Raw genomic sequence first — 26,977 nt, forward strand, 5'->3', positions numbered from 1 at the left:
CTGCTTACTCTCTGGGGGCAGAGGCTGGAGTCTGTAGCATAGTCTGTCTCCTTCATTCCAGGGATCTTTTACCCATACCTCCTTTCTCCCTTCCTCCATTCACTCTTCAAATTTCATCCATCCTTTCCCACCTTCTCCCCTCCTCCTTGCCCCCCTTTCACTTGGCAAGGATATTGTTTCTTGTCTTCTGGAAAGGGAAAAATAGAAGCTTAGAGCTGTAGGGGATCTATTCCAATTCTCTCATTTTTACCAATAAATTTTTTGTTTTGTTTTTTACTGAACTTGATAATGATAGTTCACATGTATATGACACTTGGCATTGCATTAATGATAATAATAAATGAATCTGAAGATATATCTTAATGTATCATTATAAATTAGATGTAAATATGTCATATATATTTGTTATATGTTTTATATAACAATAAATATATAAATTATGAAAATATATTATAACCATATAATTATATCTTAATATGCCAGACGCTATATTAAGCACTGAGGATACAAACAGAAAAAGACAAGACAGTCCCTGTCCTCAAGGAGCTCACATTCTAATTGGGGGGGACAGCAGGTAAAAGAAAATTCATCTGCAGGCCAGCTGGGAAAGCCTGGAAGTGCTAAGGGTGCTGCAGGAGGACAGATGGATGGCAAGGCCCAGGAGGCCCTAGGTTCTCTAAGTAGGTCAGATGATGGTGCTGTGGGACAGCAGGGCAGAGAGGCAGGGCATATGGTTAGGCCTGGAGGACCTTGGAAGGTAGTGGCATGACCAGATGGTAAGGGCAGATGGGGGTTCTCCATCTCACTGGAAAGAATAGAGCTGTTGCCTCCCCTGTCTTCCCAGCTGTGTGATAAGTGAAGCAGCCTGGGCAAAGCAGGAAGACAAGAAGAAAGGGCTTCTCCGGTGGTGGTGAGCTTCCCAGGTGGGTCCTGGGACTTCCTGAGGCTAGGGGAATGGGAAAGGAGATTGGGAATTATTTGCTTCTCCTTTCTTCCTGTAGTAGGAATTTATGGTTTTCAAAGCACTTTACAAATATCCTCACAGCAACCCTGTGAGGTAGGGGCTGTCATTATTCCCATTATACAAATGAGGAGACAGGCTGAGCAAAGTTAAATGATTTACCCAGGGTCCCACAGCTAGTGTCTAAGGCAGAATTTGAACTGGAATCTTCGTGACTCCAAGGTCAGCACCAATAGTCTAGAAAGGTGATAGTACGTATAATATTATTCCTATTTTACAGATAAGGAAACCTAGGCTGAGTGAAGTTAAGTGATTTGTCCATAGTACAGGAGAAAGAAGAGTTCCTATTAGTTCAGAGGACCAAAGTTCAAATCCCACCTCTCACACTTTACTACTTGTGTGACCTTGGGCAAGTTAGTAGCCTCCCTGAGACTCAGTTTTCTCATCTATAAAATAGGGTTGGGGGAAGTTAGGATAGATGGCTTCTGAGGTTCCTCCCAACTATAGAGGGATGAGCTTATACATTTACATCTTTCTACCCCTCTACATCATTTCTTGTTTTCAGTAAGGAATTGGGTTTAGTAATAAGACAGGGCATCATTTGGGCACCTTGTTTCAAACCTGCTCCCTCCCACTGTGGAGCAAGTTGTTTTTATTCCACGAGAATTAACTCCCAAAAGTCAGGAGGCAGAGACTGAGGCATGGGAGATAGGCCTCCAGCTTTCTGCCAGTGCTATGGGCTCTGCTTCCAATAGACAGCTAGATCCGAGGGTGTTGAAAGACAGAGTGGTGACAGAGACCTCAGCTCTGCTGGATGTGGGAGGCCTCATGGTATGGGCATCCGACTCTCAGTCAGGAAACCTGTGGTCTAGTCCCAGATTTCTGGTTAATCAGCTTTTGTGACCTTAGGCACTCATTTGAATTTTCTGGATCTCAGGTTCCTCATCTGTAAAATGAAGCCTGTCCCAGAGGCTGGCATCAGAACTAAATGAAAATATGTGTGTGTGTGTATGTGTGTGTGTGTGTACACATGTATACATATATACATGCACACACACAGACATATGTCCTGGTATAAAATGGCTGATAATAATAGTTAACATTTATATAGCGCCTATTATGTGCAAGGCACTATGCTAAGCACTTTCCAATTATTGTCTCATTTGATCCTCACAACAACCCTTGGAGGCAGGTGCTATGATTATTCCCATTTTACAATTAAGGAAACTGAGGCAAACGGCTTAAATGACTTACCATAGTCAGTCACACAGCCAGTAAGTGTCTGAGGCCAGTTTTGAACTCAGATCTTTCTGATTATCAGCCCAGGGCTCACCTGGGCCACCTAGCTATCTCCCTACTTGTGTGTGTGTGTACATGCATACATATGTGTGTGTGTGTATATACAGACATGCACGCATACACACATCAGGTAAGAAAGCACTTTCATTTGCTCCCAGTATCTCTGGCTGCTCTGTGGAGTACAAAGTCCAGTGTCAGTGGAAGAGGTTGTTGGTATTTAGGCCATCTCTGTGTCCCACCATAGTTCTTTTTGGTGAGAATAGATATTTCATTGATATTTACCCAGCAGGGGAGGATGACGTGCCAGGCACCCAGGGGCCTCCCTGAGTCCTCCTCAGCTTGGTGTGCTCATTCGTGATCTCTCTCCTGCCTGTGCCCTTCCCTGACGAGCAGGTGATGCAGCTGGATGTTCCCTGACAAGACTTCCCCCTTTCCTTTCACTTACTATCACCATGGACACAATCGTCTCCTCAAACTGTGTGCTGTTTCCCAGAGAGTAAAAAATACAGCTCGATTTTCCCCTTCCAGCCTAGGGAGGTTATGGGCTAGATCAGCTGCCTTGAAAGACTCTTTATGACCCAGCTTTGCTCCCACTTCTGTTCATTGCACAGAATAGTACTTAATAAATGCTTATCTTCCTGAGTTCCAATCTGGCCTCAGACAAGTCTGTTCATCTCTGTCTGCCTCCATTTCCTCATTTATAAATAGCACCTACCTCAAGATCGGTGTGAGAATTAAATAAGATAACGTAAGATGTCATAAATAACGTAACTAAGGTAACATACAAAGCTTTTGGAAATCTCAAAACTCCATATTCTGTTGCAGTTGTTCAGTGTTCCAACTCTTCATGACCCCATTTGGGGTTTTCTTGGCAGAGATACTGGCATGGTTTGCCATCTTCTTCCCCAGCTCATTTGATAGACAGGGAAACTGAGGCAAACAGGGTAAGTGACTTAACCAGGGTCACACAGCTTGTATATCTGAGGCTGGATTTGAATTTAGGAAGATGAGCCTTCCTGACTCCAGGCCTGGCTCTCTGTCCACCGCACCAGCCAGCTTCCCCACAATGCTAGTGTTATTCTTATCATCTCTGTTTTTGTATAGTTCCCCATCACCACCTTAAGGTTATCTGCTGTGTTCCAGAACCCTTTCTCGTTAGGGTCTCTCGCTAGCTTCATTTGAACATGAAGCTAGTAAAGCCAAGACGGTGAGTTCCCTCCCATTATGGTTTCCCTGTAAGCCAAATAACTTTGTGTCTCTAGACCGCATCTTTAATCCTAGTACAAATCGAGTGCCATGGATTAGGAGAGAGAACCTAGGAGAATGCGGATGGTTGCTCAGAAAAGCTTCTGTCTTTACCACTGGAAAACTATCAGATGAGTGACCTAATGATGGTGGGTCAATGCTTATTTCATCATTTCCATCTGCAAAGTGTAGCACAGCATTCTGTGCTCTGTGAGGTAATAAGGTAGTATTATATTCTTGCTGTTACGGGGTGGGGTTGGGGAGGCAGGGTGGAAAAGTGTTGGGCGCTATGCTAAGCACTGGGAATACGAGGAAAGGAGAAAGATGGAGGGAAGGAAGGAAGGAAGGAAGGAAGGAAGGAAGGAAGGAAGGAAGGAAGGAAGGAAGGAAGGAAGGAAGGAAGGAAAAAGAGAGAAAGGAAAACAGTTTCTATTCTCAAGGTATTTGCAGTCTAATGACGGAGACAGAATGCAAGTCACCATATACAAACATGACATATACACACCTGACTTTGGAGATTATCAACAGAGAGAGGGCACTAGCATTCCAGGGGTTGGCAAAGGCTTCTCACAGAAGGAGGGATTTGAGCTGAGACCTAAAGGAAGCCGGCGGGGACAGCATTCCAGGTATCCCAGACTGCCAGGGAAAACACTCACAATGGGGAGATAGAGTCCTATGGGAAAAACAGCAAGAAAGCCAACATCACTGACTCCAAGAGTACCTGTGGGTGGAGAAGTTGTAAGATGTAAGAAGACTGGAAAGGGAGGCAGGGACCAGGTTATGGAATGCTTTACAAGCCAGAGAATTATGTATTTTATCATAGAAGCAACAGGGAGCCCCTGGAGTTGATTGAATGGGCAGGGGAGAGGGGGGATGACATGGTCAGAACTGCCCTGTAGGAAGTGCTGTGTTGAATATATCCACGTGACATCCACTTTGGAACGTCCAGTAGGCAGTTGGAAATGCAAAACTGGAGGTCAAAGGAGAATGAAGTAATTTGCCTAAGACTACAAGCTAAGAAGTGATGGGAGCCACCCAGGCTGATATATTTCCCATGAGAACACAATAGTCATATCTCAAAACTCACCTTAGAGTGGGGTACGGTGGCCAAGGGGTAAACTGAGTCACAGAATAAATCAAGACAAAACCCAAGAATGGCATTGTGGGTCCTCCTTCCCCTCGAGCCCCTCCTGGATGCTGCTTATACTGAGAGATTTCTTTCCTTTCCAAACTCTGAAGGTTCCAAGATATTCAGGAATTGATCAGCCCTCTTCCCCACTCCATTTACTTCCCCTGTTTCTCCTCTCCCTCCCTATCTCCCAGAAAAGGCCATGTTGTCAGACAGGAACCCTTTAAACAGGTGAGACAAAGGTGACAAATGCTCCTCATTTACATTCTGGTTCTATCGGGTTTTTTAGGCCTTGCGGAATGGCATTTCTATCAAAACATCTCATTTGGAAATGTCAGGTTGGCTTTTGATAAGTCATCCGTCACTCTGATCTTGGCTGACAGACGCCAGTAACAACACAGTGGTATCTAATATACTGTGTAGTGAGTCTTTTACAATTGCAAAGTATTTTGCTTATTCAATGTGGCATGAAATCTTCCCTGAAGGAAGTGGAATGTTAGTCCCACCAGGCCAGGCTTTTCAAGGCCTTTTCTGACTAGCGCCTTGTTTTGCCTTTCCTCCCTGGTGTCAGAGTCTGGCTGGGTTGGTCATTGGCCTCATCCACACTTTCCCATTTCCTGTGTTCAAAGGCCTCAGGCAAGTCACTCTTGAAGATTGGTTCCTGCCCTAACTAGAAGCATAAAAAAGATCCCTGTCTGAGGTTTGGGGTTGGTTCAGCATGAAAGTTCTCACTGTCAGCGTACCATGCCTGTGTCCAGATTCCTTGCCTGGGTCCTGACTCTCTGATGCCTGGAGTCTTTGCCTGCACTTTTGTAATGAATCTAGACTGGAAGGGGCTTCAGTTCCCACAGCTGGCTCTGACTCCATCACTTCAGAGTTCCGCCTTTCTTTTTTTCTGCCCTCCCTTGGCCCTGGAGGTGACAGGGTTATAGTTACAACCAGTTGAAGCATTTGGTGTGGAGAACTTTTTTCTCTAAATTTTGATCAATATAAAGTTGGAGTTTTTTTAAAGGAATTTTTATTTAAAAAAAAAAAACAACTAGTGGAGAGACCTAGGAATTAGAAATGACTTCTCATCCCTGCTTGTCTACTAACTAGCTATGTGACTGCGGGCAAGTCAGCCCCTCTGGGCCTCAGCCAGAAAATTAGAGGGTTTCTGAACATGCCAGCCTTTAAGGTTTGATGACCTAGAAAACAAAATAAACATACAATTCTCACAAAAGCACAGAATGAAATGAATTTTAAAGCCCTCTAGTTTCTGCTTCAAACTAATCATGGGTTGGTTTGACTGATGCCACTTACTGGGCACTCCTGTGCCTGCTTCCTTGCCCTCTTTGCTGTAGCCTAACCCACTCACCCCCAGTCCTTAGGTATTCATCCCCAAGACAACATCCCACCACCACCACAGTAAGAGCACTTGACTTGCAGGTCTGGCCTCATGACTTAGGTGACCCAACTAGAAGTAGAACTGGACTGTTAAAGGCTAATGCCCTTCCTTAAAGAAACAACAGTTATAACTCTCATTCCTGTAAGATTTTCCCAAGAGCCTCCTGAGGCAGATAGTGACAATGTCTCCATTTTATAGCTAAGGAGATTGAGGCTCAAAGTTACCCTCATACAGATAGGAAATGTCAAAGCCAGGGCACCATCCCAGATCTGATATCTTTCCAACATACCATGGTGACTCTAAGTGTTTGGTTTGTTTTTTTTTCAATCACATTTCAATCTCTGTAGCAAAATAGAAGAGCCATTTCAACTCTATCAAATTCGGCATATCGGGGAATTTTTATCCATTGTTATGATAATAATTGATAATATATATCTGGTGCTTAAAGCACTTTACAAATGTGATCTCATTTGATCCTCACAACCCTAGGAGGTGTGTGCGGTTGCTATCCCCATTTTATAGATGAGGAAACTAAGGCTGAGAGAGGTTAAGTGAATCGCTAGTAAAAACAAGCTAGTAAATGTGTAATTTGCACAAGACCTGAATTCAGGTTTTTCTTCCTCAAGTCCAACACGATTCATTGTGCCACCTCACTGGCTGCCCCTGTGAAAGACTAGGGGTCACTGCCCAATCACTACTATCAGGATGGACTCTTTAGATTTGGATTCTGGAGCTTTTTGTGCTCTGATTTTTGGTATCTGCATAATTCCTCAAGCATTGCCTGACCAACTGGGCTCCACGGTGGAAGTGTGCCTGCCCTGCCCCTGCAAATCTGAGTACATATCTCCTGACTTCAGCCTGACAACAAATGGTTCTAAATCACTGCCTTGCTGTAATCTTAGCTGCCCTACTTCTGAGGTCTCGTTTAGGTCCAGCCTGTTCGGTTATCATCCCTTTGTCCTGCACTCTAGTCTCCCAATCAGGTTTTAACTGTGGTTCTATGACCCACTGACACTCAGGGGCCTACTACCTCACAATCTTCTTCTCATCTGGCCTCCCTTCTCCCTTCCTCCTGCTCCCAGGTAGGAGGTATTTGCATGTATCTCCAGTTCTTTCAGGTAGCCAAGGCTGCCTGTGCAAGGGCATGGGGCAAGGACAGTGGTTCCATAGCCACTTCCTGAGATTGCACTCAGACTGCAGAGCTTTGGCTACACAGAGTGGATTAAAAGGAGAAATCCTTTTCTGGGTCCATCTTTACCCTTTCCAGTCCTCTTTCTAAGCTCCCCTAAATCTATTCTTAAACATAGTTTGTGGTGACCTAGAAACTGGATAGTTTGTGGGTGTTCATTAAATAGATAGCAATCAGGTTCTAGAGGCTCCTTTTCTGGAGATTTATTTTAGAAAAGATGTAACAGCTATGAGTGATAGTTTTCCCCTAGAAAGAGGGCCAGACAATCCAATCTCTTGAGGTATCTTCAGTCCTTTATTAGGCTTTGTCTTCATATGAGTTTATTTGCTATTTCTGGCACTGTCACCATATTGTTTTCTTCTAGACATCTCGACTATGACCAAGGCTATTCTCAGAGACCATGGCTTTGATTTGCAATGTGGCTTGACCACACTATGCTATCTCAGGAGAGAGGAGGAGATTGGGAGGAGGAGATTAAAGGAAGGATGAGTTTTCCTAGGATAAGATTGGCTTCAGGGCTGAGCTATCCCTTTAGTTCATTGTCCAAGCCTCCTGCCTTGAACTGAAACCACTCTCTAGCATCTACCCTTCCTGTGTGCATCCCCATCACAGCCCTCTTCCTTCCCATACTTTCTTGTCTTTACTTTCAGAATAATCCTCCTACCTGCCCCCAATCTTACCCTAATGCCTCTCTCAGTGTATTTTGACTCATAGAACTTCATAGTGTTTCTAGGGAATCATATAGAAATACTGGGATCATATGATTTAGAACTTGAAGGAATGTCAGAAAATTAACCCCAAAAGTTAAATGACCTGCTTAGGGTCACACAGGTAGTAAACACAGAGCCAGGGTTCAAATCCAGCTCTCCTTCAATTAGCCATTTCCCAAATGAAGACCATCTACCTTGTTTCCAGGTCTTTGCTACCACAAAAAAAGTACCGCTATAAATATTTTGGTGAATGTATATGGATTTTTTTTATCCCCAATGATCTCTTTGGGTATATGCCTAATATTGAAATCTCTGGGTCAAAGGGTATGGCATTTTAGTCACCTTATTTGTGTTTCCAAATGGTTAATGCTTTTCTAATATTGACAATCTGCATCTTGGCCAATTTGCTGGGTTATTTTGATTTACATTTCTCTTATTTATTAGCAATTAGTAGTGATCTGAAGCATTCTTTTATACGGTTGTTAATAGTTTGTAATTATTTGAGAAATTTCCTGGTATCCTTTGGCCACTTATCTATTAGGGAATGTCTTTTAGTTTTATACATGTCTATGTATATGTGTAGGTGTGGGTGTATGACGGGGTGGGGGAAGGAAAAGAGAGAAAGACATAAATACAGACAACTAACATATGTATGCATATATACGTATATAACTGATATATAACAGATATATACATATATAACAGATATACGTGTGTATAATATATACCTATATATATCTACTCTATATATGAGATGAAAAGGGACAGATAGAGCAGAGGAGGGAAGGAGGGAAGGAAGGTGAGAGAGGGAAAGAGAAATGTATGTATAAATAACTAACAGATATATGAGAGAGAGAAAAAAAGAGGGCAGAGGAGAGAGGGAAGAAGGAAGGGAAGGAGAGAAACATGTATGTCCATACAACTAAGAGATATAGATATATGGGTATAACAGCTATATAATAGATACATATTTATGTATAACATAACAGATGTATACATATAGCAGACATATGTATATGTTTATCTACATATTGTATACGTTGTATGTATGTGTAAGTATATGTATACATGTACCCATGAGTATGCATGGATACCAAACCCTTATTTGAGAAATATGATAAAAAGATTTTTCCCCTATTTGACCACTTACTTCCCTTCTTATCTTTGATGCATTAGTATTCTTAGTAAAAGTTTTTCAATTTTGTGAATCCAAATCACTTATTTTATCATTTGTAATTGTCTTTATTCCTTTTTTGGTTAAAGGACCATATACCTTTATACCTTTTGGTTAAAGGACCATATACCTTTCATTGTGAAAGGTAAGTGATCTGCTTTCTCCTAATTATTTTGTAATATGATCTTTAATGTTCAGATCATATATCCATTTCAAGTTTATTGTGGAATATAGTGTAAGATGTCAGTCTAAGCTTAATTTCTGCTGGACAACTTCATAGTTTTCCCAGCAGAACTTATCAAATAGGGAGTTCTTTCCTAAGTAATTTATATTTTGGGGTTTATAAAACACTAGTATTTCAATCCATTATTTCTGATTTCTCTAGACTGTTCCACTAATGTCCTCAGTTTTTTTAAACCAATATCAAATGATTTTGATGACTGCTGCTTTATAATATAGTTTGAGGTCTGGAAGTGCTATTTCACCATCATTCCTACTTTTTTCATTATTTCCCTTGATATTATCCTAGATTTTTTTCTTCCTCTAAATGAATTTTTTATTAACTTACCAAGTTCTGTAAAGTATTGCTTTGATAATTTAATATAGCATTAAAACTGTAAATTATCTTTGGTAGTATTGTCATTTTTACTATATCAAAATGACCTAACCATGAGCACTGAATATATCTTCAGGTACTGAAGTTATTCTTTTTTTTTTCATTAAAGAGCACTTTGCAATTGAATCTATTGCTTTAGTAGAATGGTCTTCAAATATATTATGTATGTTGTAGCTCTTTTAAATGGACTTTTTCTATCTATTAATACCTCTTGCTTTAGTTATTATTATGCAGAAATGCTTTTGTTTTTTTTCTGAGTTTATTCTGCAACTTTGCTGAAACTGTTATTCCTCTCAAATGGTCTCTTTTCTGAATCCCTAGGGTTTTCTAAGTAAACTACTTTGCCATCAACAAAAGGAAATAGCTTTATTTTCTCTTTGCATTTAGATAAGTTTTCATTTTTCAGTTGCATGAATAAAAATAATATCCATTTTGATTGAGTATTCAATAAATGTTTACCTTTTTTAAATGATTATGAATTTGAAGGTTATCACAGTGATAATGAGAGGCAGCCTGACTTAATGGATAGTGAACTGGCCTAAGAGTTGAGAATACCTGGATTCAAATTCCACCTCTGACACCACTGGCTGTGTGACCCTGGGAATGTTAATTAATCTCTCAGTGTTCTGGGCAACACCTTAAGACCATACATTGCAGACAGGATGCTGACCTCTTCCTTGCCCGGAAGTGCCCCGAATCAATGAAATCATAGTTGTAATCCCTATGGCTACTTCTACCTAAAATGTAGGATGTAGACTCATAGACAGCAAGGACTGTTTTTCTTTTTGTCTTTGAGTATTCGTTACCTTGGATATCCCTCCGGGTCCACTGGTTTAAGGAGCTGAGTTAAGATTTACCTCAATGGGAACCATCTTAGCCTGATTTATGTGAATTGAATTTGGGGTAGGGAGGAAGGGATGTTGAGAGGTTTTAAAGGCAACTCCACCACCTGAGACCTTCTTCACAAGTGAAGAATCGCTGAGACTTCAAACAGTAGCCATTCCAGTAGAGTTCAGACAGAAAGCGTTGTGGGAGAAACAGGAGGGCAGACTTGAGTATGGGTTGAAGTCACCTGGGCTGGCTTCAAGGTGGAGGTAAAATTTCAGATAAGGCTTAAAAGATGAGTAGAATTTGGAAAGACAGTATAGGGATGGGCAAACTCTGACCATTTCTCAAGTCAGTCAAGGTCCCAGGATCTCTTCTCCTTGGGGCTATCATAGCATGGGGGGAAGCAGAGGAGTGGAAGTCACACTATGGCATCAGTTCAGTGTCCTTATTTTAGAGATGAGAAAACCGAGGCCCAAAGAGATCAAATAATTTACCCAGGATCAAACATATAGTGAAGACAAAGCCAGGGACCTCTGACAACAAATCTAGTTTTCTTTCAGCCTCATTATTCTCCCTGCCTATCTACCTCTCTCTTACATTCTCCATTTCAAAGGAAAAACTCCTTCTGTTTGATTTCTTTCCAGCCTCCAGGGTCTTAGAGGAGTTCATTCATCCGACTAGACACTGAGGTCTTCTATACATAAGAGCTGTTAGGTATACAGAAATAAATAAAATGCAGTGCTAACCATCCAGGAATCTGCAGTATAGTAGAGGAGATAAGACAAGTACATCGATAAATATAATACAGAATAAACTGTGCCTTAAGAGAGGCACCAGTCAGCTGCTATGAGAATTCAGAGGTAAGGGAGATCAATTTCAGCTTCCCAGCTGATGGATCCAGGAAAAGTCAATGAAAGAAAGGCTGAGATGGATAGTGAACATTCTAGAGAAAGGAGCAGCGTAGCAGGAGTGAAGGTGTGGATGCCTTAAAGCATAGAACATGTTCATGGAACAGTGATGGAGTACCAAGTTCACATGAAGGAGTAATGTGAAATAATTAAATTTAAAAATCCAGTTCTATTAAACACCTACTATGAGCAAGACATTATCTTAGATACTAAGGATACAGTGATGCGCACACACACACACACATTTGAAAAAGTATTCTCTGAAAGGGTTTACAATCTAATGGGGATGGAGGTGATACATCTAGGGTACAAAAATAACTATGGTACAAGGAATGTTTAATAAGTGCAAAGGACAAGTTCAGACAAAGTTCTGTGAGAAATTTGATGGGGAGGTGTCACTTTCACTGGAGGATGTAAGACAGTGAGAGAGGAGTACCATTGGAGGAGATAGAATCTGAGTTAAGCGTTAAATGAAAGAACCTCAGATGGATAAGAATGGAGGGAAAGAGCAATATGAACATCCCTTCTAGGCAAGTGAGACTGAGAGCAAGGGCACATATAGGCAAGAGCTGGTTGAGAATGGGGGGACCAAGAATGATCCAGTCTGGCTAGAATGTAAATACAGGGGAGTGACAGGTAAGGGTAGAAAGGAGCCAGATATCTAAAGGTCTTATCTTGAATGCCAGGCTAAGCTTCCTTCAAGACCCAGCTAAAATCTTACTTTCTACAGGAAGCCTATTCTAATTCCCCTTAAGGTAGTGCCTTCTCCCTGTTGATTTTTTCCAATTTATTCTGTTTATTGCTTGTTTGTACATCGTTGTTTGCCTCGTCTCCTTTAGCGTGGGAGTTCCTTGAGGGCAGGGACTGTCTTTTGCTGGTCTTTGTATCTTAGCCTTGCTAAGTAGATGCTTAATAAGTGTTTATCAACTAAGACTATATGGATAGACTCTTCAGATCTTGTGAGAATGATTGGCAGGGGGCAGTTGTTGGGACAGTGATAATGCAGTTAGGCTGGTGATTCATCACTATTTCTGGGTTGAAATTACTTCTTCTGGTACAGGACCTTCTTGTAGCCTCCGGCCTCTGCTGATGGGCTCCCCAAATATACCCCCTATCATTGCCTTCACCAGACTGGGCTCCAGGTTCCACAGATCTCCCCAACACAGAAAGAGTAAGCCAGCCTTAATGATAATGACCAATCTCAGGCCAAAAAAAAGAGGATTGGTGAGGTAATAAGGGTGTGGAATGTTACATATCCCATCAGATCACTGAACTGATTTGTTTTTCTTTGTTACTAAAGAAAGCTTACTGGGGTAGAGGAATATATCTGGGATGATGTAAAAGCAAATTTTATCAAAAAAAAAAAAAAAGATTAAGCCAGTCTTGTAGAAAGTTTCCAACCATAGTCAGTTGTACGGGAGAAAGAATAAAGCATAAAGGCTCCTACATTTCCTCTCTGGAGAACCTGGGGGAAGGTTGTAAGTCTCGGCCTGTCTTCTCTACTGGGTGGCTTGTAGCACCTGGAAAAATCAAACCGAGGAAATGTAATTTACATCCAGCCGTACTGTTCTTTTAAAAGCACTTCTATGTTGAAGAGAAGGTTGAGGCCTGAGGCTAAAATTCAGTCTGTAGATTTTTAATATCGTATGTGCATTTCAGTGATCCAGTTTCCTCCTTATCTCCAGAGTAGGTGGATAACTGGGAACTTCTTGGATCTGAACAATTCTGCTCTCCTGAGCTCCATCAGAAACTGCTGTATGTTTTTCCTCTAATTTTGGGGGGCAGATGTAACATGGAAGGTATATATGGTGACCACAACTGCTGTGCCGAGCCAGTGTTCCTTAAGGGCTGCTCCTCAGGGCACTTTTCCCCCCATCACCTCCTGAAATCTGGGCTCCTCTTTGGTGAGAAGCACATGCTTTTCCTAAAAGACCTGCCTAATTACTTGTTTAAACTAGACATCTGGTGTGTAATGACTCCTGGCTGCGAGCAGAGAAAGCCATCAGCCACTGACTGCAGGGGAACCAGCCCTGCTTGACCCTGTCCCTGCTGGTTTTGGCAGGAGAGGGTGGGTAATCCCTTGAGGTAATCGGAGAGAGGAGCTGAGTGAGGGAAAACAGCAGCCTAGAGAATTGATGTGTTGGGAACATCCATCCTGAGCAGCGGCTTCAGTGACCACTCCCAGGTATAGACCCACAGAAGAGAGGGCAGGATAAGCAGAAAAGCCAAGGATGTAGCCGAAGCCCAAAGCAAGGGAGTCAGAATGGCAGGATTGTCCTCCCAGCTTTGTCCCTAACTGCAGCAGCAGCACCACCTGAGATCAGTCATTCAGTCCTGCACCTACTGTTTCTTTTTCTCTTTTAAATTTCTCTTGGTATCTTTCATTTTTACATTACTTTCATTTCCCAATATAGCCCTTTCCTATCCCACTCCCAGAGAACCGTCCCTGAACAAAGAATAAAAGAGAAAGGAAAAAAAAAACAGTTCAGCAAAACTAGCCAGCGCATCAACCTAGTCCAATATTATATCCATTTTTCCACATGCATAGCTCTCCACCTCAGTGAAAAAGGGAAGGGAGGACTTAGAGCTGCGCTCTCCCCAGCTGGGAAAAATCCATATAATTGATTTTTTTAACCTCTTTACTTTTAAATTTTCTTATTCTGAACTTAAACACCAAATAAAAGGAGCATTTCCCATATACCAAATAGAACGGAAAAAGCAGATTATACACGAAACTATGAATCTCTCTAATATATAGCTTGCTTTTCCTTTAAGGATGGAACAAATTCAACATGCAGGTTTCAGAATTGTCTTGATTGTAATTCCTTCAGTTCACTTCAGTGAATTAAAAGAAAAGCTCCAATGACACACCTTTCTTTTCTTTCTCTTTTTTCTTTCTTTTTTGCAGCACTATTCTAGCTTTACTTTTCCCCATTGCCAAAAAATTTGAAAAGGAAAAAGACTCTTGTAACCAACATGTGAAATCAAGCAAAAACAAAAAAAATTTCAAACATCGACAATGATCAAAAATGACTGTGTCTCATTCTGCATCTTGAAAAGTCCAAGCAATCGAAAGGCAGCTTAGAGAGGAAGACCTGTGTTCAAATGCCACCTCAGATGCCATTAAGACAGACCTTAGACAAGTCGTTTAACCTCTCTGTGCCTCAGTTTCCTTATTTGTAAAATGAAGGGGTTGAACATGATGACATGATGTCTCTTCCAGCTCTAAGTTTATGAGCCTCTCATCTCCAGTGCCTCCTGATCTCTGGCATCAGGTTGACCATTCCCCCTGCCTGGAACGGACCTCCCTGGCTTCCTTTACATTTCAACTAAAATCCCATCTTATACAGGCAACCTCTTGCATATCTCCTCTTAATTCCAGCGTCTTCCCTCTATTAATAATCTCCCATTTATCCTGTATGTAGTTTGCTTGTTGTCTCCCTCATTAGATTGTCCCTCGAGGGCAAAGACTGTCTTTTGCCTCTTTTTGTATCCCTACCATTGAGCACAGTGCTTGGCACATAGTAGGCACTCAACATTAACATTTATTGACTGATTGAAAGTAGAGGACCTGTTGTCTTCCCCAGGGCTTTGAGTGCCTGGGAGCTATGGTAGTGTTAAATATTATTATTTTTACCGTAATTAGATGTGAGAACGTTCCCCATGTTGATTCTCTGGGAAAAAGGCTATGGCAATGAGTTGGCATCATCCAAGCCATGCACCCAGAAGAATAAATGTTGGCCAAGTACAGTCTCCATGCTCTTTCTCCTTTAAAATTGGTGCACCCAACTGGGTGTTTAGCATGGCCAGGGAGGTTCTTCTGCCCTCCCTATTCCATACAGCCTCTCCCAGGGGCTCTACTACTCCCTGACTGGTTGGCTCAGTGATCAAATGGGTAGCTAAAGTCCATGAACATCCCTTTCCCCTCCCTGCTGTTTTCACTGTACTGCTCTCAGTAGAGAAGGGGTGGACCAGTTCCCCAGCCCCCTTGAGTTCTGTTTTTGGGTGCTGGCACTTATTTTACGAGAATAGGGCTAACTAAGGCACAAGAGAGTTGTGGGAAGAAAAAAGAGTTAAACATCTCCACCCACCCACCCCATCTTCATTCTCTTTGGCTCTCCTTTGGAAATCCTGAAAGGCTTGTTGGGGGAGGGAGTCCGGGAACATCCTGAGTTAATTTGTTTGCCTTCCCCCCCAGTAGCCTCCTCCCCCCAGCAGTTGGCACTAATCGATTTATCCTGCACTCAGCTCTGCCCCGACTCATAAAGTAGCCCCTGTCAAACCCCTTCCCCATGAAGGTAAACTGGGTTGTTGCCATGGCTACAGCAGCTCAGGCAAAGTCTGTTGGGAGACCAAGAGCCAGAAGTCTGTGGCAGAAGAAGGGAGAAACTGTAGGGGGATCTGGGAGTGGTGGAGGCGGTGACAAGGTGTGTGGAAGGAGAGCATGTGAAGAAACAAAAGGAAGAAACTGGGAGAAAAGAAAAGGATGGGAGAATAACAAGGAAAGGTGAACCATGAATGGAAGGTAGGACAAGAAGAAGGAGAGGAGGGCATAAGGAGAGAAGGAGGGGATAGGGAGAGAAGGGAAAAAGGAGGAGGAAGAAAAGATGTGAGTAGGAAAAAAAGTAATCACAGATACTGGGCTTCAAAGGAACTTGGGGATTATCTCCTCCAGTCCCCAGGGAAGACAGACCCAGAGGAGAGAAGCAACTTGACCATGGTCACACACCTAATAAATAACAGAGCTGAAACTCAAACTCAGATCATCAGACTACAGATTTATTGCACTCCTGCTAGGTATCAGGCATGGGCTTAGCTACCTTGGGGGAATACAGAAAATGAATAAGACCTTCTCCCTGATTTTAAGGCATTTTTCATCTAGTGGAGGAGATAAGATACATAAATATCTGTGATAGAACAAATAGATGGGAAACCACATGTAAAATTGCTTGCTAATACATTTTTAGAGGCAATATGATAGATAGGACTCTTCTTAATTCTAGTACCTTAATTCCAATTCTCCTAATTTCTTTGCCTTCCCTCTGTTAATTATCTCCTGTTTATCGTGTATAAGCTTGCTTTGTATATATTTGTTTGCCTGTCGTTTCTCCCATTAGATTATAAGCTCCTTGAGGGCAGGGACTGCCTTTTGCCCCTTTTTATATACCCCAAGCACTTAAGCACAGTGCCTGTCACATAGAGGTGGTGAACTCTGTCAGGAAGAAATGAGTTCCCAGCTAGTCTCCCTGTGTGACACTGAACAAATGACCTAACTTCTAGCTGCCTCAGTTTCTTCATCTGTAAAATGAAGATAATAATAGCACCTGCCTTCCAGGGTGGTTGTGAGGATCAAATGAGATATCTGTAAAGCACTTTGTAGACCTTGAAGCACTATATAAATGCTAGAGTAATGTTATTATTATTAGTGTTATTTTGGATGAGGACAAATATCAAAAAATACAGTTATCCTTTCCATATCAAGACTTCCCCCAGGGCAGTTTCACTATATGAAATTGAATGGGAATTTTGGGGGACCTTTGCAGAAGCCACAAATGATACCCAAAGGCCAGCAGATTATGCAGAAAAAATTTAAAAACTCAGAAATGCATAAAATATATGTATAATATAATATCATAAATCCACATATTTTACCTTTTAATACCATAATAATTCAGACTTCTCTGGTACAAAGGGAAAGCCAAAAAAATTTAGGCAGATTTTCTAGATCATGAGGACACTGGGCCCCTAGCCCCTGTGATAACTACAGTGCCTACTCTCAAGGATCTTACAATTTACTGGAAGACAAGTTTATATAGATCATTTGAGGAGGGAGAGATACAATGGTGAGCACAAGGAAAGGTCTCTTTAGAAAGAGGAACCTGAGATGAGCCTTGAAGGATGCTCATAGGCACCTTTGTCCAGGTGTAAACCATGTGGATGGTGAAATGTCTGTAAAGGTAGATTTGATCCCTTAAATACCAGGCTTTGGAGTTTTAACTTAAAGTCAATAGGGAGCCCCTGAAGACATTTGAACAGTGTCAATAAGCATTGATTCAACATCGACTATCAGGCCCTGTGCTTAGTGCAGAGGGTACAAAGAAAGCCAAAAGATTGTCCTTGCTCTCCAAGAAGCTCATAGTCTAATGGGGAAGACAACACACAAATGATGTATAGACAAGATACAGACAGCATAAATGGGAGATAATCAATAGAGGGGAAGCATAACATGGTCATTCAGACCTCTTTATTAGGAAAATTATTTTGGCAGCTGTTCAGGAGCTGTGGTTTGGGGAAGGGAAAGCCTGGAAGCAAGGGAGATCCATTAGACAGTCTGTTTTCACTATTCATTTCTTCTTCTCTTTCTATTTCTTTTCTTCATCCTTTCTTTTTCCCTTCTTCTTTCTTTCTTCTTGTCCTCTAGCCCAAGGGAGAATCAATGAGTGTCTGAATTAGGTGTTTGTTGTGGGAGTGCAGAAAAGGGGACAGATGCCTGGGATCTTGTGAAGGTAGAATTGATGAGTCTTGGCCATTTGAGGGGTTAGACCTCAAAGGGCCAGGATTTGAAGATCAGCTCTGCTACTTACTCACTTGTGTGATCTTGAGAATGTCACTTAATCTGGGCTTCAGCTTCCTCATTTGGCAAAGGTAGAAAAGAAGAGGGGAGAAAAAAGGGAAGGCAGCGGGGGAAAGGTCTTCCCTTCCTTCTCTCCCCTTCCCCTTTGGACTGTGAGCACCTTCAAAGCTAAGACTGTTCTTTTGCCTTTCTATGTATCCCCATAGTGTGTCCCATAGTAGGTGCCTAATAAATGCTTGTTACCTTGATTCCACTTAGCGGGGAATTTGGCAAAAGGGTTCGACCCTCTGTGTTCATAATCCTATTCTGGGTTTTCTTATCAATCAGGGAGGATCTCTCTCTGATTTCTGGAGTCCTTGGAGAAGATGCCCTGACTGGGAACTAAAACCAGAGAGAGAACTCCCTTGAGAATAACGCCCATTCTAGCTTTACAGAAGAATACTTCTTCCAGCTGAGTCGCTGAGACTATCCTGCATCCAGAGATCTACATTCTTCCTGGGGACTCCATTCCAATATCCTATGCCCTGATCTTGGGGCAGCAGACAGTCAAGAGCCAGGGATTGTCCCCCTACCACATCCCTCTTCTCCCCCATTACTGAGAGTGGGAGGGAGATCAAGTGAGCAAAAAGAAGGAAAACAGAAGTCCAGCAGCATCTTCTATGCTGTCCCCCACCAAAGCAATTCCTGGGGGGCCCAAACTGCATCATGCAGTGGAATTTAATAAAGTGCCTTTAACTCACAAAGTTTGTCTGCTGCCAGCTCCTTAATTAAATTGCCTAATGCTGCTTTTTGATGGTTGCACAAACTCCTGTGTTTAAAGACCACACTGTTACCATGGCATTTCCCCTTGAGCGGGTTGAGCTTTGATGTGACAGAGCATACAGATGAGGGCGAGGGTGTGAAAGGGAGGCTTGGGGAGGGGAGGGCCAGGGCCTTTGTTTTGTTTTGTCCCACTCCTCCCTCCCCTGCCTGGATCTTCTCCATTTCAAAACCCCCTCCATGAGGCTTAGCACTTGGGACAGGATCCTGGAGATGCCCATTGAGGATGCTACTGGACTTTATTTCTCCTGGTTAGAGGTAGACTAAGCTACAAACATCATGTTCCCCTTGCTGGGTGGATGTTATTGACCTTAGCATTTGACTACAGAGCAAAACTGTTTGCGGGGGAAAGAGGACGCATGAACCTCCCAAAATGGAGGTTGGTTCATTGCTAACATTTCAGAGCCTTAGCGTCTGCCAACACTGTAACCCTTTGACGGTCTCCAATTGGGTCAGAGATGAATCTTAGTTGTCTAAGGACTCTGAGTTTATATCTAGAAAGCGAAGTCATTTCCTAGCTCCTTTCACCAGAGGAAAGTTTTCCTCTCACCGGGAGAGAGCCGTGAGGTGGTTCTATCGACACCTGCAAAGGGGCACTGTGCCTTTAACTCTCCTTTCTCTTCTTTCATTGCATAGAGGAATTACATCTTTAGGTGTGGGATCATGCATTTTTCTCTTTAGATGCCCAAGTATTTTTTTTCTCCTTTTAGTCCGGTAGGAGAATTAATATCATCTCTTCCTTTAAATTCCTCATGGGGAGAGACCCTGAGCCCTATTTCACATTTTGCCCATTCATTTACCAACAGGAGGTCATCATGGAAAATGAAGGGATAACGATGAGCATTATGGTATTAGTGATGGTGAGGAAAGTAATGATAGTCATGCCGTTGAGGCGGCGTAGCTGTACTTGTTGTTCAGTTGTGACCGACTCTATGTGACCCCATTTGGAGTTTTCTTAGCAGAGATACTGGAGTGGGTTGCCATTTCCTTCTCCAGATAATGTTATGGATGAGACAATTGGGACAAACAGAGTGAAGTGACTTACCCAGGTTCACATAGTGAGTGACTGAGACTGAATTTGAACTTAGATCCTCCTAACTCTGCACTCTATCCTCTGTGCCACCTAGTATGATACAATGGAATACATTCTAGATTTAGAGTTAGAAGAGTAGGACTCACATTCTAGCTGTCACTGTCCTCTCCATGGTCTCTGTGTGGTCTTGGGCAAACCTCTTCACTTCTTTCAGGGCCCCAGTTTCCTTATCTGTAAAATGAATGGTTGGACTAGGTCCTTTCCGATTCTACATCTGTGATCATTATGATGATGGTGTAAATGATAATAGTATTGGTGACAGTAATACTGATGATAATAATGGTACTAAGAATTTTATACAGTAATAGTAATTATATATAGTGTAGTATATATGGTAATATAATACATAAAGTAATTATATATAGTAATATATAGTAATAATTACATAGTAATAGTAATATAGTATTATATAGATAGATAGTAGTATAGCAATATAGTATATATGATATAATGTGTAATAAGTATAACATAGTATGGTCATATATAATAATAATTATGGTGATGATAATGACCATGGACCATAGTGACAATATTGAATGTGTTGATAATAAGCAATAATGGTGATGGCAAACTGTAGTGATGGTAACATTTATAGCAATATTGGTGAAGATAATTATGGTAGTGTTGACAGTGATAGCAGTAGTTACAATAATGGTGATGGTCAGTAGTCAATAGTCATCTCTTATTATGTTCCAGGCACTATGCTAAGTGCTGGAGATACAAATAAGAAAAATAAAGATGGTCCTTGCCCTCAAGGAACTTATAGTTTAATAGGAGAAGACAGTACCCAAAAGGGAAGGGAAGGTGCTCTTGTTGTGAGGCAACATGATGTTTGATGTTTGAGGAGATGAAACCAAACAGAGCCACTGCTGGAAAATGGATAGCTCCCTAGAAAATTCCGAGTCCTCTATTAAGGATGGCTTTGGAAGGAATTTGTTGCCCCACCCTTTTAGCCCTTCCTTCAGAGGAGAGAGGCCGATGACGGTGCTAAGAAGATGGTGAGTGTCAAAGTTTGATCAGTCTCCATAATGATGAAATTTCAGGTGAGGAGCTTCATCTTGGGGAAATATGGTATTCATGGAGTTGAAAGCAAGCACATCATCTGATGGAAAATGAAGAGATTAGATGGAAAGTTCTGAGCCTTCTGGAAAGGCTCACTGGCAGTGGTGATGGAAACTGTAAGTCATGCTGGCAGTGATGGTAATAGGGAGGTGGCCACAATGATGGAGGTACGTCAGTGACGGTGACCTTGGGGGTGACAGTAACAGTCATGATGGTGGTGGTGGTAGGAGTGAAGATGGGCAGATGGGTGCTGGCATACTATTTGGCTAATATTAGTATGGCTCTAGAAATTTCAGAAGACATTATAATACTGAACTATGGTGCCTGTGAGGCAAGATACAGGTGTACCCTCTGCCTGAGACTCCCACTGCCCCCACACAGTGTCTAAGTCCAAATCCCCAGGAGATACTGTGAAATCTTCCTGTCCAGGCTGGTGCCCTGTATCACTGCACTCAACTGCCCTACTCCATTTCAATTTCGCAAGACAGAGCCTTGTGTACTAAGTACAAGTGGATCATTAGGAACATTTATTTACGATGAACAGCTCTGGGAACAGGCTGGGCCTGAGATGCCAGCAATCTTACGATCGATGGCGATTTTATTTGCTGCCTACTTTCTGTTCTGTTCCTTTTGTATCCAGGTCTAGGAAAAAGAAGACAGAGGGAACATCTCTGGCTCCCCACCCTGATGTGATCCTAGGCAGTGTTGAATTAGACCAGCTGCTAAAAAGCTCCACCACTACATTTAGCACGTAGCAGGACTCCTACCCTCTGAATTGGGAGAATGGAAGGAAATAGGAACTTGAGGTGGGGGTCAGACACTGGGTGTTGCTGAAAAGGAGTGTTCGGGGTGTCAGATTCTCTTCTCCTGCACTATGAACAGTTTCAGGTACAAGGGAAGGCTATCCCTCCTAGGAAAAGCCGAAGCTGTCCCTGGTCTCCCAACCAGAGTCACTCACTCCTACTGGGGATCTGAAGAGTTTAGGAATTTTACTCTTAAGATATAACTCAGCAGGATGCATTGAAATGAAAAAACAGCTAAAGCAATGAGTCCAGAACTCACATCCCATACACTGAGTCTCTTGTGTTGTTATTTAGTTAATTAGTCATGTCTGACTCTTCATGACCCCAGCTGAGGTTTTCTTGGCAAAGAAACTGGAGTGGTTTGCCATTTCCTTCTCCAGCTTATTTTATAGACGAGGAAACCGAGGCAGACAGGGTGAAGTTACTTGTCCAGGGTCACATAGCAAATAAGTGAGGTCAGATTTGAACCTAAGCCCTCGTGACTTCAGAGCTGGCATCCTATCCACTGTACCACCTAGCTGCAAAAAGGTACCCAGAATTCACATCCCATACCCTGAACCTCCTTCTTAATGTATAGAGATAGAGGTAGGATTTTTTCCTCATGTTGTCCACATGAACTCCAAGGATCCATATGCCAATTCCCACACTTACAGATGAGACTGTGGTCCCAAAGCAAGGCTACATCTCCCTCTAAAGGTTTTAAGGGTCCCCATGAGGAGTCAGGGCTATCTTTCTCTAGTGCCATTGGCTTGAGCCCCCACTGGTGTGCTTCCCCCCAAGATTATCAGTTGAGAGTCCATTTAGTCAGCCAGCCTAAAGTAGCTTTTAAAAGAGTATTTACTAAGGTAACACAGTAAGAATGATTGGCACCAAACACCCCGCCCCTCCCCAAGTCTTTGTCACATTTTCCTACAGGGGCTTTAAGCACTTAGTTTAAAGCCTATGACTGATTAACCTCCAGAGAGAGACATTCTCACCTAATTAAGGTTAAAATGGGCTGGCTTCCCACCTTACCCTAATGCCACAAAGTACTTTACTAGCAACTAAGGGGAAAAGGAGAGATAAAACTGTTGACACTTAATTGATGTATCTAACAAGGGAATCCGGGAGGGAAGCTACTGTTTCCTCTTTGTCTTTGTCCCTCTGGCACAGTGCTTTGTGCCTTGTGAGTGTTTCCTAAATGTATGCTTGATGTGAATGGAATGGAATTTCTTACCTAGTCTGTACTCTGTAGCCCTGATTCATAGGGCCAAAGGATCTGTAGAGTTGGAAGAAATCTTAGAAATCCTTCAGTCCAGCTGCCTTATCTTATAAAAGAGAAAGCCAAGATTCAGGGAGGTTAAATGACCTACCTACCCAAGGTCACAAAGATAGTAGCAAAGCCAAAGTTCACTCTCTATATAAGCAAAGCTTGGGAGCTCTTCACTTAGAACTATCATGCAACTGATGCTCAGGTCTGGTCTCTGCATGTGGTCAGTTACCATGTTTTCCTCAGGCAAGGACTCAGCATCTAAGCATCCCTGCCTGGGCTTCCACCCCAATTCTGCTTTTCTTTTCTACTTCAAAGCAGAAACCAAATCAGGCACCTTTCCTGGCTGGGGATAATTCTTTACATGTAAAGATGACAGTGGCTCATAGAAGGGTCCCATCTTTGTAAAACTGTGATATATGCCTATTAGAGAGTAAGTCTGAAGTTCAGCTATGAGGTTTAACGGCCTTCCTGCCACTAAATGTGTGGTGATCTTTAAAATGTGTGAAAGTGCTTTGAAAACTGGAGAAACTCAAACTTGTTTTAACTGACGCCTAAGCAAAACAGGAGGTGTTTTTGGTTTTTTTTTAATTTTTAAAATTTTTTTAGGAGGCAGCTAGGTGGCTCAGTGGGTAGAGTGCTGAGTCTGGAGTCAGGAAGGCTTTAGTCCAGATCTGGCCTCAGACACTTACTAGTTGTATGATCTTGGGCAAGTTACTTAACCTCTGTTTGCCTCAGTTTCCTTATCTGTAAAATGAGCTAGAAAAGGAAATTACAAACTACTCCATTATCTTTGCCAAGAAAACCCCATGGATAGTATGGTCCAAGGAGTCAGGGAGAGTCAGACATGACTGAACAACAAGCAAAACAGAATTAGGAAAGAAAGAGGATATAAAGCAGGGATTCTTGGCTATTTTTGTGTCGTGACTCTCTTGGGAAGCCGGATGAAGCCTGTGGACCCCTTCTCAGATTGATATTTCGAAAACACATAAAATAAAATACAGAGAACTACAAAAGAAACTAATTATGTTGAAGAAATTACAGATTTTTTTTAAAGAACAAAGTCATGGTGTAAAAGTATGATTGTCTTGGCTCTGTGTCTTACTTGCTTTGTGAGGCACAACAACCTCTGAGCCTCAGTTTCCTCATTTGTAAAAGAGAAAATAATATACTGCATGTAAAATAATGATAATGATTTATAATAAATGTAAAAATAATGATAAAATAATGCACTGTATTGTCTCCTCCACTAAAATATAAATTTTTTGAAAAGTAGGGGCTATTTAGTTCTTTGTCATTGTAGCCTCATGTAGTGCCTGGTACATAGTAGATCCTTAATAAATACTTGTGTATTGACTGACGCTTAAAAGGGAGTTATAGAAGGGAGAATAGAATGACACAATCCACATAAAGTGCTTTGTCACTGATGTAGATAGGAGTTATTATTACGAAGCCTGAAGTGGAAACAAGGCTTAGTTATTCCCTATTCTCTCCTGTCGGGAGCCCTAACAGTGAAGGGAATAGGACAAGTGAGAAGCAAAAAATAACTATTGATAATAGTAGTGTCCTGGATTTGTTTAGCTAACTAACAGCCTGGCATAGTGGGTAGAAAAGTGGCTTCAGCGTTTTAGTCCCATCTCTGACACATGCTGACTTCGTGAGCCTGAACAAATCACCAGGCAGCTTCAAAGACTATAAATTGAAGAGCCTGTACCCATCTGCTTTGATAGGGATCTGTTAAAAAGTATTTGAGTTTTCCTGAACTTCACGTATATAATATTTATAATCCATAGCTCAGAATCAAAATCCTAAATTCACATGAACTAGGTTCATCAGAGAGCCTCTGACAAATTTCTTTGGCTTGTACCCCCCACCCATGGTTTCTCCTCAGAAACATCAGAATGTGGTTTGTGTCTTTCTAAAGGCCCTTTTGGAGGCAGATAGTTGGCTTAGTGAATATAGTGCTGGGCATGGAATCAGAAAGACCTGAGTTCAAATCTAGCCTCAGACACCCACTATCTGTGTGACCTTGGGCAAGTCACTTAAATCCTGTTTGCCTTAACCCACTGGAGAAGGAAATGGCAAATCACTCCAGTATGTTTGCCAAGAAAACCCTATGCAGGGGTCACAAAGAATCAGACACAACTGAACAAAAAGCTCATTAAATGTAGGGTAGGTCTTACTTATTCTGCATGTGAGCCTGTAAAGAGTTAAAGAAAATTCCTTTGCCTCTCTGATAGAATTTTGTCTTCCCTAGAGATATTGTCCTCCAGACTTTTACTAAGAAGGAAAGAATTAGAGGTCACTAGAGTCAAAGAGCCTTACCCTCTAGTAGGTCCCAGCACCCATGGGGACCTACACAGCACTCATGACGAAGTCTTTACAAAGGAATGGTTCCAGGTTGCTCATGACTCCCTGCTGTGCTGATCTCTCTTCCCTTTCCTGTCTCCATCTGGCAACAGCATTCTTTTTCTGCATCTCCATCTGGTGATGGCTCATGTTCCCTCCTTCCTCTCTCTCTCTCTCTCTCTCTCTCTCTCTCTCTCTCTCTCTCTCTCTCTCTCTCTCTCTCTCTCCTATTTCTCCTGCTCTCTCCTATTTCTCCTGAACTTGTTGGTAGCTTCTCCTTTGAGAAAAGCGTTATTCTCTTTCCTTCTTATCTGTTTCCATGTGGCACTGGTTCCTCAATGTGCATGGTTCCCTGGGGTTTGTTTGATTACCTGGAGTAGGTGAATGGCTGCACAGGCTTCTTTTTAGGGAAAGGAGGCCTGTCTGTGTATAACTCTTTTGACATCTCCAATCAATGTATCGATCCTCCTTGTTGCTGCAATTCCAAAGCTGGGAATTTCAGTCAATGTTAGAATAAAGAACCACATGAAGGGGGCATCCAGGGCACAGGTCAAAGCCAGGTCATACATTGTCCTAGAGCTCATACCTTATCATGGACAAAAGGGAGGGGCTTACCTTGTTCCTCCTGTGACACACCTGATTGTACCCACCCTCTACACCTTAATTGATCTTCATCCAAAGGGAGGCAGACAGGCATCATTAACCCCAACTGCTAGATGAGGGCATGACAAGGTGAAATGACTTGCCTAAAGTGACACAAGGAATTAATTGTCAGAGTTGGAACTATAGTCTACATCTCTTGGCTCTCTTTCAACCACTGCTTCCTCCAGCCTATTTTATGACCTGTAAATTAATTTCACTTTTGTTGACTTCAACTCCCAGATTTGACCCAGGTGTGAGACACCAGCCTCTCTAGTCCAGGGTAGAGGAGGGAGTCCTTGTAACAGTAACAACAGAAATAATGATAGTAGCTAGCACTTACATAGAATTTTGAAGTTTACCAAGTACAGTACATATGTTAATTAATTTGTAAAATTATAATAAGTATAGAGACAATAGAAGATTCACTTGGGGTTGTTTTTCCCAAATGGTTACAACTATGAGACCAGCGTCAAGAAAGACAGTTGTTTTTGTCATCTTATTCCCAGACAGTAAGAATCATTAAAGTTGGCTCTTAATTAGTTTAATTTTGAGGCTTCTAAATATTGATTTAACCTACACTCCTTTATACTCACTGTAGCCACTGAATTATGCTGTTTGGCTCATATTGATCACAAATGAAAATATTTCCATCCTTAACTGAACTCAGCAGGGCTAGGTCCAGAGTATTCACTCTGCTGGGTGGGGAGTGGGGGTCAATTCTGGAAGGACTAGACAAATTGAGTTAGGACTCAGTGACCCTGCCTGCTCAGAATCCCTTCCAGTTTTGAAAGATGCCTCTACATAGGGGAAGAGGTCACCGATCCAGGGGAAAGGTAGAGGTGGTCTTGGCAGTCCTGAATATTCCTGAGGACTGGATCAAGGGCTGAGTTACATAGAAGAGGAGCTGGGGGAGGGGATGGCAAAGACTGAACTAGGGAAG

At 42.1% G+C, this 26,977-nt stretch overlaps 1 protein-coding gene across 2 annotated transcripts in view; it reads left to right on the forward strand.

The window, feature by feature from the left end:
• LRRN2 (leucine rich repeat neuronal 2) overlaps positions 1-26,977 on the forward strand; it is a 97,646-nt gene that overhangs the window by 43,790 nt on the left and 26,879 nt on the right. Inside the window, exon 1 of one of the 2 annotated variants that reach the window (XM_072648080.1) lies at positions 15,267-15,971. The exons of the other annotated variant lie outside the window; for it this stretch is intronic. The gene's annotated coding sequence lies outside the window, so the exon portion shown is untranslated. Of the gene's footprint in view, positions 1-15,266; positions 15,972-26,977 lie in introns of those variants that run through there. 2 annotated transcript variants of the gene reach the window in all.

The sequence above is a fragment of the Notamacropus eugenii genome, chromosome 2 (genome assembly GCF_028372415.1).
Source record: "Notamacropus eugenii isolate mMacEug1 chromosome 2, mMacEug1.pri_v2, whole genome shotgun sequence".
Taxonomy (NCBI): Eukaryota; Metazoa; Chordata; class Mammalia; order Diprotodontia; family Macropodidae; genus Notamacropus; species Notamacropus eugenii.